The sequence below is a fragment of the Ambystoma mexicanum genome, chromosome 6p, assembly GCF_040938575.1.
Source record: "Ambystoma mexicanum isolate Mex_15411 chromosome 6p, UKY_AmexF1_1, whole genome shotgun sequence".
In the NCBI taxonomy this organism is placed as follows: domain Eukaryota; kingdom Metazoa; phylum Chordata; class Amphibia; order Caudata; family Ambystomatidae; genus Ambystoma; species Ambystoma mexicanum.
In genome coordinates this window covers 1254011057-1254026900 of record NC_090935.1, presented here as the reverse complement: position 1 = coordinate 1254026900, position 15844 = coordinate 1254011057, and the positions used below count along the sequence as shown (strand labels likewise).

Below are 15844 nucleotides of genomic sequence, written 5' to 3'. Positions count from 1 at the left end.
AGGTGCTGCCTTTGGGAGTGGCAGCCTCAGTGTCAGCACCATCATTGTTGTCTTTGACATGGACACTGCGGCTCTGCAGGAATATGCCCCTCTCCCTAGGGACGTCATCATGTCAAAGATGTAAGACATCTATGATGAGGAGGGCGACCGTGTTCCCTTATCTGCTCCTTCCAGGCCCAATGATCAGTACACATTTTTTAATATTCTGGACGATGCCCCAGGAAAGATGCTCCTGCCCTTCAATGTGGCAGTGGGAGCCCCCATGTTGGAGATGTGGGAGAAACCTGCCTTTGTTCCAGCAGTGGACAGGGATCTGGTGAGGAAACACTGTCTCGCTCGCCGGACCCACCCTTTCTTTCTTCTCATGCTTAGCCTGAAAGCTTGGTGCTTCAGGCCATGACGGCTGGCCTGAAAACCTCTCCTTTTGCATCTCTTCCACCAGACAGAGAGATTTAGAGTTTTCACGAATGCGACAAGAAGGTGTTTGCATCGGGCAGTCTTTCACTGCAGGCCGTGAATGCCTCTTGCACCATGGCGAAGTTCTCCTTGGGTGTTGGACGGTGGTGGCCAATGTAGCTGAGTACATTCCAGAGGGAGAGATGAGGGATGGTTTCCTGTTTTTGGTCTCTGATGGCCAGGAGGAGCCATGCCAAATGCTGCAATCATGATTGGACACAGCGGACTGTGGGGCGAGTCCATGTCCATGGCCACTAGCACAATGGTCCGGCGGCACTCTTGGCTGAGGACATCAGGGATTTCGACTGATGTGCAGACCAGGCTGTTGGACATGACTTTCAATGGGCAAAACCTTTTTTTTGGAATGAAGGCTGACACCGCTCTCCAGAAGGTCCACTCGTCTAAGGCAACTGCTAAGTCCTTAGGGATAGTGGTGGAACAGCCTTTCGTGCAGCCGTCATCTTGGGGAAGGGTTTTTGCCCTGTTCCCGTCCTATGCCCCGAGGGGCCGTGGTTCTTCTTCCCCAGAAAGAGGGCAGGGCAGGTGCTTAATGAGAATTAGAGGAAGGGGTACACAGCAGGATGCCGTTGAAGCAGCCGCTGTCCCCGCTGCAATCCAGGCCATCAAACGTCACTGACAGGCTTTGACACTTGTCACCGGTGGGGGGAGGCTTTCCTTGTTCAACCTAGAATGTTCAAAGACAACGTCCAAAGCTTGGGCCTTGCAGGTCATCCGACAGATATTGCCTCATTTCTTCAGCGGACCACAGCCCTCTGGCCGCCCCGTTTCCCCAGACACCATTCTCCTGAAGGTCTGTCTGTGAAAAAGCACAATCAATCTGGTTCTGTGCTCAGAATGAAGTAGACGCATAGTACTCTACCTATTTTCTAGTGCCGAAGGACAGTGACATGTGCCCCATTCTGGATCTGCAGTTGCTGTAATGGTTCTTGCGCAAGGACAAGTTCAAGGTGGTTACTCCAGCCCGGATCCTACAAGCTCTTGATCTGCAGGACTAGTTGGTTTAACTTGACCTTCAGGATGCCTATGTGCAGATTCATCGAAAGCACAGGAAGTGCACCTAAGGTTCATAGTGGGCCAACACCATGACCAGTTCAAGGTCCTGCTGTTTGGTCTTTCATTGGCTCCCAGGGTTTTCACTAACCTACTGGCAGTACATCCATGTATTTCCCTAAATTAATTACCTGCTCGTCTGGGTTCGCTCGCCAGATTTAGTGTCCGAGCACCTACTCCGTACATGCACTCTTTTGCACAGCCGGGTCGTTTCCCCAGAACTTTAAGAATCTCTGGTTTCGACCGTCCCAGTCTCTGTGATTCATTGGGGCAGACATGGCCACTCGCCTTGGCAAAGCTTTCCCACCCAAGGATCGAGTGGCAAACATATTTCGGATGGTCAATGTTCTCCAATCCGAGGAACAAATCTCGGCCTCTGCTTTCCTTCGCCTTCTGGGCCTCCTGCAACCTTGTGGTGCCGGAGGCGAGGCTACGCATGAGATCAATTCAGTGGCTTCTCCCTTGCCACTTTTCACAGTTTCGGCGCTACAGTTTCGGCGCTACATGTTGGACCTTCTACAAGTCTCAAACCATCTCCTTTTAGGGGACTCTTCAAGTGGACCTCTTTGCCTCCAGTGTCCACAGGCTGTGCAAGTTGTTCTGTTCCAGGGAATTTCACTGCCAGGGAGCTGTGGGGAACGTTCTGACTGTGGAGCGGACGTTCAACCTCCTTTATACATTCCTGCCAATCCCTGTCTTTCCGCTGGTTTTCAGGAGGTTGCGGATGTTCAGAACCACAATGATCTTGTTTTCTCCGGTCTCCGCCCGAGAACGTGGTATCCGGAGTTGCTGGACATATCCATCTGTCCTCTCTGGACCCTTCTGAGAAGAGTTCACTTGCTCTCCCAATCGGAGGCCGGGACCTCCACCCGAACCTCAGCAACCTATACCTTCATGCTTGGCCACTGAGAGGCTGAGATACAGGGAGTGGGAATTTTTGGATGCTGTCCTCGATGTGCTCCTTTCAGCTCGAAGTCCTGCTACAAAATCCATGTATGCCTGCAGGTGGCGTACATTTTTGGTTTGGTGCTGGGAGAGGGACCTGATCCTTTATCCTGTCCTCTTGTGCCTTGTATTGCATTTTCTGCTTTCCTTGGCCCAAGCGGGCATCCATATTGATACTTTAAAGGGTTACCTTGCGGCTATTTCGTTATTCGAGTTCCTTGGAACAGGGCTTGCTTTTCACAATCTCCACTGTTATGCAGTTGTTGCAGGGCTTGTGTAACCAGTTTCCTCCACGTCAGTTTGTGTTCCCGTGTGGGATTTGAATTTGTTCCTGTTCTATTAGGTTGTTCACACTTGAGGTGATTTTCTTGTTTGCCATTGCTTCCACGAGACTGGTGAGTGAGCTCCAGGCTTTCTGTTTTACCTCCCTATTTGGTCCTTTCCAAAGAGAAGGTGACTTTAAGCGTGAGACCCTCCTTTCTGCTGAAGGTAGTCTTGGATTTCCATCTCTCTTAGAAGATCCATCTTCTTGTGTTTTATCCTCCGTCTCACCCTTCCTAGGCAGAGGAAAGATTCCATTGGCTGGACCAGGTATGGGCCCTTAAATTCTACGTCTCTCATACTAGAGAAGCTTGGAAAGATTACCAGGTTTTCACTGGTTATGCTGCTGCTCATTCTGGCAGGGCTGTGACCAAACAGATGCTTCCTAGGTGGATCAGTCTCTGCATCTCAGAATCCAACGATCTGGCTGAGAAGGATGATCCCTTCTAGTATTAGAACTCATACTACCAGGGGAGTGGCTGCCACTGCTGCCCTGCAGAGGGCGGCCACCATCCTGGGCATTTGCCAGACAGCAACGTGGGTGTCTTTGCACATGTTTGCTAAGCATTACTACCTGTTAGGGTAGGAAAGTCCTCAAGGTTTTTCTGGTTTAGGTGGTGGCCTTGCTTTCTCCCTCCTCTAGATTATGTACTGCTTTGGGAGTCTATCATGGATGAGGAATCAGTGGGAGGAAAGAATCCATTAGAAGAACAAATTGCTTACCTCTCGTTAATGTTCTTTCTGATGGATGTTACTAGTCCCACTGATTCCTCATCGCCCTCCCCACCTGCCCTCTTTGAGGAAAGCTATGGTCCTTCAGCTTCAGATTGCTAGCGAAAAAGGTAGAACTGAGATCACGTGCACAGCACAGCTATATATACTAACCCTGATGTCATGTCTGGCACGTAGAGCGGTGCTTCACTGCATCCCTTGGTGGTGGTAACATTTTCAGAGAACAGCTCCGCGGGATAGGGTTACCTATCTATAGGGATAGATGAGGAATCTATGGGGGAACATCCATCAGAAAGAAAATTACATAGAGGTATGTAACTTGTTCTTTTGTCTCCCAAGTTGCAGTGAAAGATTGAAACAAAGACATTGGGCCTCATTACAAGTTTGCCGGTCTGCCAGCAAACTATGAATTTGCCTGCTGTAGCCGCTGTGCGCGACAGGTCTGACCCTGCCGGGCACAGCGGCCACAGTAGGCAGTCCGTCATGGAAGCACCGGCACCGTTATTATCGGTGCCCGTGCTTCCGTGTTCCACATTCCCATGGGATTTACAATTTACCGGCGCTTGACTTTCTGGTTAATCTTCGATGAAAAGCGATCCAGTTTGATTTCTGTTTACCTGCAGAGTGTGTGCCACAATCTATATGCACTGGCATAATGTTTTGTAAAAGGCATGTTTAAGGAACTCATGGTGTCAACAGTAAAGACAGACAAAAGTGATCACAGTTCAAGGGGTTTATTAAACTGTATAATGGGTGAAAAAAACACCTAATCTAAACCTAAATCTAAGATGGGAGCAAGCTAGGACCATCAAATAATAATAAGGCAGTCCTAATGGTGTCTTGTGAAATAAAAAGGGCCTATACTAAAAAAAACTATTGCCAATCCTTACAACTAAATTACCAAGTAGTGTGGGGTAATGTTCCCAAGAAAAGAAAGAAGTGTTCACCAAATGATAAGTCAGGATGGTAGGGCTGGGGTCTTCCTTCCCCATGTTTTTAGCACAGGACAAGGCAGGACCTTTGAGCACAGCACACTCCTAGGCCTCACCAGCACCAGGTTACAGTTTCAACGATGCCAGGACCTTGTGCGGCCAAGTCTCTTTCCTGCATAGTCACTTGCCTTAGAAGGTCTGCTGTACCAAAAACAATAAACAAACAAAAGTTCCTTTGGTACTCTTTTGCGTTGGACGGTTGCTCTTCGCCCGTTTGGATCCCTCTCAGCTGGGCTCTGATTCTTCTTGCAATGTTAGCCTCCCTCAATCGGGTTCACCACGGCGTTTCACTCAAAACATATCATTCAACAATCTGTGTAATTTTAAGCAACTATCCATTGTGGACATCCCCCCGCCGGGTTCACACTTGTCGCCAATATGTTGAAAACTTGTTTTAACACTATGTGGGATTCGCTTCCCTTGGTTTTCCAGCCCCCATTAAGGCTTTCCCCTAAGCCCCTGTCAGGTTTTTTCATAGCCCCCCCGTCCGGCTTCACACATTCACATTTCAATTAGTTTTCTCCAAAGTGTCAAAGACTTTTGAGTGTACAAAGGGTTTTGCTCGACCCTCGTAGGACCACTTTGACGCTTCACACTGGCCTCTCCTAAGGCCTCTTGGTTCTCGTAGTTTCAACAAACGACACAACCCACAAAGGTTTCAGTCGGAGTCCTTCAAATGAGCGCTCTGCGACCCCTGACCACTCTGCTTCTGAACCTTCTGTTAGGGTTTTGTTCAATTACACAAGTTCTTTGTTCATCAAGGTTGCCGCCTGCAACCTTGGTCCCAGCACAGTTCAGTTTTACTATCCGTCTTCTTCGGCTCACCGGCTGTGCTGAACTGTTGGAGTTTCTTGTCTCGGGAGTGAAGGACGGCACCACAGTGGCAAGCGCTTCTCCCCGCTTCACTATCAGCACGGGAAGGCCATGTGTGCCGTTGACACCTGTCACACCACACGGCAGCTGGACCGCCGGGTCTTAAGATTTCCCTTTCGGAGGCTTTGCAGGTCTGAGTTGAAAAGGGCAAGCTCAGCCCCCACCCGACCCCCCTCATCGTCCCTCCAGGTCTTGCTGGCTTTCCCCTCCGTTTGAACTGCCGGTCCGGTGTAGCTGGTTCCTTGTGCATTCGGCCTTGCTCAAAGTGTGCTCTTGTGATCCTCCTTTTATCCCTGTGGGGGAGGGAAAGGGCCGTCCGGTGTGCGTAGTTATTGTCAATTGCCTGACTCTGCCTGACCCTTGTGTTGGGACATGTCAGTTAAACAGCTCTGGTGTTAGTCCATTGTCTTTCACATTGTAGGAACGTGTTTGTGTTGGAAAGGGATGTGGGATAGAGTGAGGTAGGATGGAGAAAAGGTGTTAGAAGGAAGGGGGTACCGCGTCTCACCCATCAGGGTCCCACTTCCTCTTCCTGAACACCTCCCATCTAGGTGATCCTCCCCCACTGGTCCACCCCCAGGAACTGGATCCAATAGCGACAGCCGTGTCCTGGCCACCTGCATGACAGATCTCCAGCGACTAGCAGGTGAGACACCTTCAGATTTTTCACACATGAGAACATATCCCATTGCTTACAAGTTGAATTTTGAGGGTAGACGCGACCAATGTAATCCACAGGATCAGACTTTTAGTTAGCGTTGGGTATTTTGTTTGATAGTGCATGTCCGCGCTTGTTCACAGTGTATGTATTAAAACACTGCCATCCTAGGCACTGAGGCAACAAGCTAGTCTGATGATGAGATCCAGTGGCCTTAACTCAGAGACCAAGGCTTTAATATTTGGGATAAGAGGCAGCTTTACTTCCTCTACCCTCCAATTTAATTTCTGTAGTTGCCGAGGGAAGGTAGCATATGTTGCAATTTGCTTTTTCATTGGACCATGGGTGCCTCTCATTTTCTCCACTCTGAAATGTTGCTAGCTGCAGATTTCCAAAAACCTGTCACTTCACTCAGGAGTGGCCGTACTCATGTGCTTCTTGTTACAAAACAGTCACTTGTGGCAGATAAGAAATTCAAGCAGCATATATTATGATAAATAATTATGTAAATCTTGAATAAAAAAATGCAGTCCAAACAGATGCTCCGCCAAATCGTTTTGAATGGTAGGGACCTAAAAACGAAGCTGGGTGTTTTAGCTGGATGCAGGAACTCTCAGCTCTGTTATGAGGTTGTAGTAGTAGCTCAATGATGACATTTCTTTTGCCAAGCTTCCCAAGAGCTTATCCTTAAAGGGGTAGTAAGGTCAGAGACGTTATTGGCCATGTATTGTAGAGAATACATTGATCGTTCTTCAAAATAAATTCCCATGCAACTTAGCCGAGTTTTTCTCACTTTAACGCATGCGAAAACGACAGGTCAGGTATCGCCTTCTTGTGCTAATCTTATCCGTTGATCCATCGCCCTATGTTCAAGTGCCACTGCAGCGCTAATTCAGATCACCCGCCCCTAACACTCACGATGAGCTCCACCTATCTTAATGACATTAGTGGGCAGCGTAGCCAAACATACTCTGGCATCACCTACGTCATAACGTTATCTAACGGAGAACCGGGAACATAAACATACATCCACAACAGATGCAAAAAGTTAAAAATTGTTTATTTTGAAGGTAACCGCAATGGATGGGAGAGTAACATATACTTTTTATTTTGACTTAACGCTGAAGAGGTAATTAAGCCCACAAAATCATGGGTGACCTTTTCCAAAACGTTGCATGGTTTCATTTTTTGTTTCACTCTGAACAGTGATCTTATAATGCTAATTCCGTTCATCGATCGATTAATCCCAGTCTTTGCATTCTTCACAGAAAGTTATTATCTTCCATCACCGATTTCTGATCGAGGCATATGGCGTTTCATTTCAGAGAAGAAATGAGCAGCACTTTCACATCTGCACGTTTTCAGAACCTATAGGCTGCCATGTGCTCCTTATTACTGCAACTTCAAAAGGACAGATTGGTGTCTGGTGATCGTCCCAGATAATGGTTATCACAGATGCGTTGTTGATGATTGTCCAATTGCGGTTAACCTCTTAACTGCCAATGGCCCCCCATCCCCCACTGCCAAGCCCTTTTTGGGTGATTTCTGTACGTGTCCATTCAGTCCATTGTAACATTTTTGTTACATGTGATATCTCAGCCAAATGTGTTCAATTTTTTTCCCACACGTATATGATAATGATATGATATGGTATTTGTAACGCGCCTATACACAAGTGTTTCAAGGCGCGACGAGGCAGGGAGGGAGGGAAACAAGGGGAAGACAGACAAACGATCCTACTAGGCCAGGTGTCATTCAGATCGGGCAAGTGCAGAGGTAAGGGGAAAAGGAGAAAGTGCAGGGGGAGGAGGAGGGGGGGGAAAGTGCAGTACACGGTAAGTAGCGTAATAAAATAATAAATAATAAATAAAGGGCCAGCTGGTGGCAAGTGCGAGGTAAGTGCAGAGCAAGTGCTAGGAAGGGGGCTGTAGGGATACAGTGACAGTCCCACAGTGCAGGGGGAGCCAGGGAGGCAGTGCAAGTGGAGAGTGGCTGGGCCCTGGACCGAGGTCGCTGAGAGTGGCCAAGATGCAGGTTTAGTGCAGAATTTCAGTGGGGAGTTAAGCAGGTTTAGCAGGGGAGAGGGAGAGAGAAGGCAGAAGCGAAGAGGAAGGTTTTGAGGTGCTTCCGGAACCGGAGATGGTTCTCCTCAAGTTTCAGGGAGGCGGGAAGTCTGTTCCAGAGGGAGGCCCCTGCTGCGGAGAGAGATCTACCCCCAGCTCGTTGCTTCGAGAAGCGGCTGACCATGAGGGAGTTGGAGACGGATGAGCGAAGGGCTCGTGAAGGAAGATATTTAGGAAGAGAGAGTTGAAGGTATTTAGGCCCCAGGCCCCAGAAGGCCTTGTGGACAATGCAGAGGGTTTTGAACTTAATCCTCGCAGCCACTGGGAGCCAGTGAAGAGATTTCAGTCCTGGAGAGATACGGTCCCTGGGCTTGAGGCCGAGGACAAGTCTCGCAGTTCTGTTCTGGATAAGTTGCAGAGGGCGGAGAGTGGAGGCAGGCAGATTAAGATAGAGGCTGTTACAGTAATCCAGCCTTGAGAGAACCAGGGCTCGGGAGACAGTGAGCTTCTGGGGGAAGGAGAGGAAGGGAAGAATACCTCTGAGGAGGTGCAGCTGGTAGTGTGACTTCTTAGAGACGTCAGATATATGAGGAGAGAAGGAGAGTGTGGAGTCGAAGATGACCCCAAGGTTTTTAGCCTTGCAGGTAGGGGCAGGAAGGGGACCAAGGGAGGCCGGCCAGAGGGCTGCAGGGAAGGAGGGAGTGGGTGTGCCGATGAGTAGAATCTCAGTCTTGCTGGCGTTAAGGCAGAGGTCATTGGCGGCACACCATTCCTGGATAGCAGACAGACAGTCGGAGATGAGGGAAGAAGAGGAGGAGGCCGAGGGTAGCCTGAAAATGAGCTGGGTATCGTCCGCATAGCACTGGAAGTGGGGGCAGAGAGCGGCGATGCGGTGGGCAAGGAGTGCCAGATACTGGTTGAAAAGCCAGGGAGAGAGGTTGGATCCCTGGGGGACACCACAGGTGGAGAAAAAGATGTCAGAGAGGAAGGAGCCCATTTGGACCTGGGAGGGTCGACCGGAAAGAAAAGAGGTCAGCCATGCCAGAGCCTGACCAGTGATACCCAGGTTATCACGGAGACGGTTGAGCAGGATGGAATGGTTGACAGTGTCAAAGGCAGAGGAGAGATCGAGCAGAATGAGAACACAGGGAGTGTTGGAATCGAGGTTCAGGAGCAGGTCCTCACGGATGTTCAGGAGAGCAGTTTCCGTGCTTCTGGCCGCTCTGAAGCCGGATTGATGGTCATGAAGGTTACCAACATATTCAGCATGGAGGTTAAGCTGGGAGATGGCCAGTTTCTCCAGGAGCTTGCCCAGGAAGGGAGTAATGGAGATTGGGCGATAGTTGGCCGGGCAGGAGGGGTCGGAAGAGGGTTTCTTCAGGAGGGGGTGCACAAGGGAGTGCTTGAGGGGGGATGGGAAGACTCCAGAGGCGAATGAGTGGTTGCAAAAGTCAGCCAGGGCAGGAGCCAGGGAGTCGATGTGGTCCTTGATGGTTTTGGAGGAACAGGGGTGAACCTGTTTAGACGAGGCTTTCATAGATCGGACTTGTCTGGAAACCTCATCAGCAGAAAAAGGTGGAAAAGCAGAGAAGGAGGGCGGAGGGGCAGCTGCAAGAGAGCAAGAGGAAGAGCCGGGAAGAAAGGGAGGGAGGTGAGAGGAGGAGAGCGAGGACAGGATGTCCTGAGTTTTTGAGATGAAATGCGAGGCCAGTGCAGTGCAAAGGGCCTGGGAGGGGACAGGAGAGGTAGAGACTGCAGCAGGGTTGGCCAGCTCCTTGCAGATTTTAAAGAGTTCGGCCGAGTTGTTAGATGCCTCAGAGATGCGGGCTTGGATAAGGGCTCTCTTCTTGGTGAGAACGGAGAGCCGGTATTGCCTTTGGAGCAGGCGGCAGGCCAGTTTGTCAGAGGATGAACATGAAGCACGCCATTTCCTCTCTGCCACCCTGCACTTGCGTTTTAGGGTGACGAGATCCGAGTCATACCAGGAGTTACATTTGGCTTTGGGCTTCAGGCGGATTCTCATGACGGGGGCAAGGATATCGAGAGTATCAGATATAGAGGAATAGAGCATGGAGAGGGCTGTGTCAGGGTGGGAGTCAGCCTAGGGGGGAGAAGGGGGCGAGAAGGTAGCAGCGAAAGCCTCAACTGACACGCGCTTCATGGGTCGGATGACCGAGAAGGTGGGAGGCAGTGAAGAGGGTGGCTTTGCCTGTGGGTTGGGGAGGGAGAGGAAGGAGGATAGGAGAAAGTGATCGCTCCAGGAGAGAGGAGTGGAGAGAGGGAGGGAGAGGGGAAGGTCAGAAGAGATCAGACTATCAAGAGTGTGCCCTGCAGAGTGAGTAGGCCCAGACGGGAGAATAGAGAGTGAGAGAGAGTTGCAGAGTTCGCGAAAGAGACCAGTGGGGGGACAGGAGGCATCGAAATGGATGTTGAAGTCACCGAGAAAGAGGAGTTGGGTGGTTGAGGACAGGAGTGAGGAGGAGAGGTCAGCCCACTCGGAGAGGAAGGAGGAAATTTGACCAGGTGGCCGATAGATAGTGGCCACGGTAAGGGAATGGCTAGGAGAGAGAGAGAGTCGGCAGACAAGACATTCAAAAGAGGAGTAGGTCTGCGTAGGAGTGACAGTGGCAGTTTAGGAAGGGGTGAGCGTAAGCGTTCCTTATGCCACCTAGGAATCCTAGTTTGCTGTATGGGGGTGAGAGACAATAACCAAAAAGGGAGAAAATCTTGTGGTTTTTTCAGAAAATTCCAATAAAATGATGTACAAAGTAGCCTGTGGTTTTTCCCCCTCGAAATAGCTAGGAGCAAATGGTAGCTGTGCTGAGTTTGGCATTTTCCAGGCTTTCAAGAACACGTTGCATGGAAAAAACAAACAAAAAAAACATTTTTATAAGGTTACCATCAGTTTTGTGGGAGGTAGGCGGTTTTACCCTTTTTTGCCAATAGGACATGCGTGGACGGAATGGAAGAGGGTAGGAAAGCTGAATGGGAGGAGAGAAAAGCATACATTTCTAAAGAGTAGTCCACATTCCAAGTTTAGGAAGGGGTGATTTGCGCAGGTCAGGCAACCACTATGTTGGGAAAATTCCCATAGTTTGGGGAAACATTGGCAAAATGACATAAAAAAAGGTATATGCTGGACATGGTTGGACCTGTAAGGCAATGGCTTCTCTGAATATTGAGTAAAGCAATGCCCTGCTACATTCCCCTGATTCTTCCAGTTAGAAAATCACACATTTTTCATAATGTTTCACAAAACAAGCAATACCACAAGCCAAAAACAGAGCCATGGTACACAGGATTTGTATGCTGACGGCCTAAACAGACATACTTAGCATGTGTAGATAAGGAAAACAAATGTGGTGAGGAATGACAAGCATACATTTTGTGAAAGAGCACAGACAGACCTTTTGAAGAGTATGTGACTTGTACAGGTTACAAGAGCATACAGTGCCTAAAGCAGTGACTAAATGTAGGTCACATTTGGGAAATGAAAGGGTTGTGTAAAAAAGTGCAACAGCAAATGTATGAAAACCAAGAGAAAACAACAAATGTCCTACCTTACCACGTTCCCACAGGTGTCCCAACGTAAACGGTACCTCACATGTGTGGTTGCACCTACCTGGATGCAAAGCGAAAAGGCTAAACCACTGGTAACCCAAGTGTTTTGGCAGAGCAGAATTTGCAGGAATTTGCTCTTGTGCACAACCTACAGATTTGGGTGTCGCAGCCACCAAGGAAAACAGGGAACCCCATGCATTTCTGAAAAGAAGACACCTGTGGGAATCCAGAGGTCTGACTTGGGCGAATCTCCCTAGACTTTATTACCCACAAGCCCTGGCAAATTCCAGAATTTAGGGAAAAAAACACAATTTTCAGACATTTCCCACCTGGAAAGTACTGAAACACGCCGCCAACAACACATGTCGTACCTTCTCACATTACCACAGGTGTCCTCATGAAAACAGTACCTCACATGTGTGGGTGCACCTACCTGGGTGGAAAAGAAAGTGTTGACCATCCACAAGTCTGACGGCAGTCACAGGGAGCCCCAGCAGGGTCCCTGCCCGTTCCCTGAGGGAAATTCTTTAACGCAGACCAGCCAGAGCTCCAGGATGTTTGGGGGTGATGTCCATGGGCACCCGTCTTCCTTGTGGGTCTACCATCCCCAAGCACAGCGGCACTCCCAAGGAGCCCCTGGGACTGCCTCTGCACTTGGGAATGGTCGCCCCATATGGGAGACAGCCGCCCAAGGCCAGGGAAATTACCCCTGACTATCCTGGAGCTCTGGCTTGCCTGCGTTACAGCTTCTCCATCCAGGAAAGGTCGGAACCCTTCCCGGGCTCCCTGGGCGTGGCGCTGTGCTTGGGGATGGTCCACCCACATGGGAGACGGGTGCCCCAGCCTGGGAACATCACTCCTGACCACCCTGGAGCTCTGGTTGGTCTGCATTATAGAATTTCCCTCCAGGAAGGTATGGGCACCCTGCCTGGGCTCCCTGCGACTGCCGCTGAACTTGGGGACGGTAGACCCACATGGGAAACAAATGCCCAAGGCCAGGAACATCACCCCTAACCATCCCGGAGCCCTGGCTGGGCTGCATTACAGCTGTTCCCTCCAGGGAAGGATTGGCACTTTGCCAGGCCTACCTGGTGGGGAAAAGGCTGTAATGCAGCACAGCCAGAACTCCAGGACGGTTGGGGTGATGTCCCTGGCCTTGAGCATTCATTTCCCACGTTGAATCGACCGTCCCCAAGTCCAGCCGCAGTTCTGGGGAGCCCCGGCAGGGTCTCCATTCCTTCCCGGAGTTGAAATCTGTAACGCAGTACAGCCAGAGGTGCAGCCTAGGGTTGTGGACGGTCAACCCACATGGGAGACAGCCACTCTCAGGGAAACACCAGTGTTCTGATGGCATGGGGGGAAAATTTGTGGCCTGACCCTGCAATTGTGTCCCAGTCCACCAAAACTCCTCCCAGACTGCCTACTCCCACCCACACCACCAGCAGTCCAGCCACAGTCCCACCAACTCCACTGTCAATGGGCCCTAACCGTAGAATCATAAAAAGCGACTTGCATAACGTTGCAGCTCCTCGTGAAAGAAAACGTTTAAATGAAACAAAAAACATTAATTCCCTATGTTCAACAAATAACTATCATGCTCCGATCACCGCCCCCCCCTCCCCTCAAGTCATCCCTGGTGGTCTAGTGACCCTCACCCCCCAGTAAAAACACTTTTGCCCCTTCACTAGCAATCTGCTCCCAGGAAGCGCTACATGAGATGCCCCCCATCCATTTGGGGTGGGGGGAGAGGGCCACCCCCTTTCCATTCCTAACAAATCCCTGGTGGTCTTGTGCCCCCCCGCCGACGCCCACAACAACCCCACAACAGAGCTTTTTTTCTTTTGCCCCTTCTCTAGGGGCAGATAGGCACATTAGTGTGCCAATCTGCCCCCAGGGTGGGCAAAACGTTCTGCCCCATACTTTAGGGGCCGGGGGAAGAGTGCCGCTTACATAGTAAGCAGCCCCTTACCACCTCCCGACCCCCCCCCACTTCAAAAACAGATCCCTGGTGGTCTAGTGGCATTGCTTGGCACGGATCAAACAATCTGCGCCCAGCAATGCTTCAAGGAAGGGGTTGTTGGAAAGTGGAGACTCTCCCCTTTCCAACGACACCTCCCTCGATCAAAACGGCAGAGAAATGCCGGAGATCGAGGGAGGAACTCACCTTCCATTACGCACGCTGACGTGCACTGAATGGAAATCCGACCCCCGGCCTGTGAGGAGGAACCGCCTCCTCACATAGCCTGGTGGTTGGATTGTAGATTTATGTGATCACTACTTTGCAGTGATCGTACAAAGAGAAGTGTCAAAAAGGACAAGCCATCTCATCCTTGGCACTGCAAATGTGTAGTGCTAAGGATGAGATAGCTTGTCCTTGGCCGTTAAGGGGTTAAAAAAGCTGTTGACGATTAAACTGTACCCCTGACAGGTGTACATCGGTATAATATAACTATGGAAAATCGAATGCGAAAATATATTTCAGTACCCAATTTATAATTGTATATACACAGTACAAATTTATGTTAACTATCAATTTAAGTTATAATTAACACGTACAATGTCTATCATTTGCGTCAAATTGAACATTCATCCATCACAATGCAAATCATGTAGCATACAGCACCCTTGCCATCCTCACTTGCATAAATATTATTTAAAACTTTGCTTACATGTGTCATGTGTTTCCATTCTCCCTATGTGACTGATGACCAACTGCTTCGAAAGACAGATCTCAGTAATAGAAAGTTAACATTCCTACGTAAGCTTTCAATATAGTGAATCTTATCACTTCTTTATGGATATTCAACACATTTTGGCATTCAAATTGTTAGTGCAGTGGATTTAAGGACACATAACAATGCAACCCTTCATCCTTCTTGTCAGAGGGAGTTTCGTTTTAGGAACAAATGTCACAAAATTGAATAATATTAATGGCAAGCTGTGCAGTGAAAAACGAAATATGTCAAGTATCCCACATATGAAAATATTTTCTTCCATTTCAACGGTATCAATGCCCTTGGTCCCACACCATGTATGTATACTTTAAAAGATGAGCCTTGGCGAGGTTCAGACAGGCTTGCATTTCCCTATACTTCAATAAGGCAAAGTCCAGAAAAAACAAAAATGATAGTGTGGGGCAGTTTTTCAGGGCCAAAGTGGGCCACTTCTTTTCTGAAATAAACAGAATTTGAATACAAAAGTGGTGGGCTAATATATAGAGATGGAAGGAACGGACCAGGAACAGGGAGAGGGGAGGGACGATTTTGCACAAGGCTAGGAGGACTGTTGCTGCCAGGGCAACACATGCAATGAACAATAACATGGAAAAAAAAGTTTACATCACTGAAATTCCAGCATGCCTCAAATGACTGCAGTTTTGAAAGGCTTACTGGCTTCTGTGTATATCTATTTCAGCAATCATATTGATTTCTGCATAGATGCATGCACGCCTGGTTGTCCTCCGCATGTGGGCCTCCACAGTAAGATGTAAATGTGCAAAGGCTACGAACGCATGTTCATAGTGCACATTGGCAAGACATATACCATCGATCGTTATTTCGATGTTGGCTAACGCTGTGGCACATAAACCTTTGGTCTATTCAGAGGTCAAAGTGGGCAGGAGCGGTGCTCCTATACTTTTTTTTTTTTTTTTTTTTTTTAAGTTTCACCGTTCCTACACTTTTATTTTAAAAAGAAACCGTTCTGGAATGGTTTAGTTTTAAAATAAAAGTGTAGGAAGAAGTTGAAGCTTGCACTTCAGTGCACTGCACTGAACATTCTCATAAAGAGCAGGTGTGTTTGTTTGGGGGTTTGGATAGTGTGTCGGAGAGGGTGTGGTGATGGGGTTTGTGGAGAGCGGGGGCAGGGCAGCAGGGAACATATTTCCACTACTTCTTTTTGTACACTTCGACCACTGGGTCTATTGCTATATGCAGCACAGTAACAAGAAGTACAGGGGAGGGACTGGGGAGGGGGTGTATGACGGGCAGAAGGGAAAACGCTAGGGTGGGAGAGAGGAGCAGGGGCAAGAGGATGCATACAAGTGCAGGGGGAGGAGGAGGAGGAGGAGGAGGGGAAGAAGAGGGCCAATGGGGCTAGGCAAATGCTAAGGGGAGGCCAGATGGGCAAGTGCCAGGGGAAGCAGGGAGTGAGGACCACATGCGAAGCACAAG

The 15844-nt window shown here is 49.2% G+C and overlaps 1 protein-coding gene across 5 annotated transcripts in view; it reads left to right on the top strand.

Moving 5' to 3' along the window:
* The window catches only part of VPS13A (vacuolar protein sorting 13 homolog A), a 2994934-nt gene that overhangs the window by 650186 nt on the left and 2328904 nt on the right, over positions 1-15844 (top strand). The window lies entirely within an intron of this gene.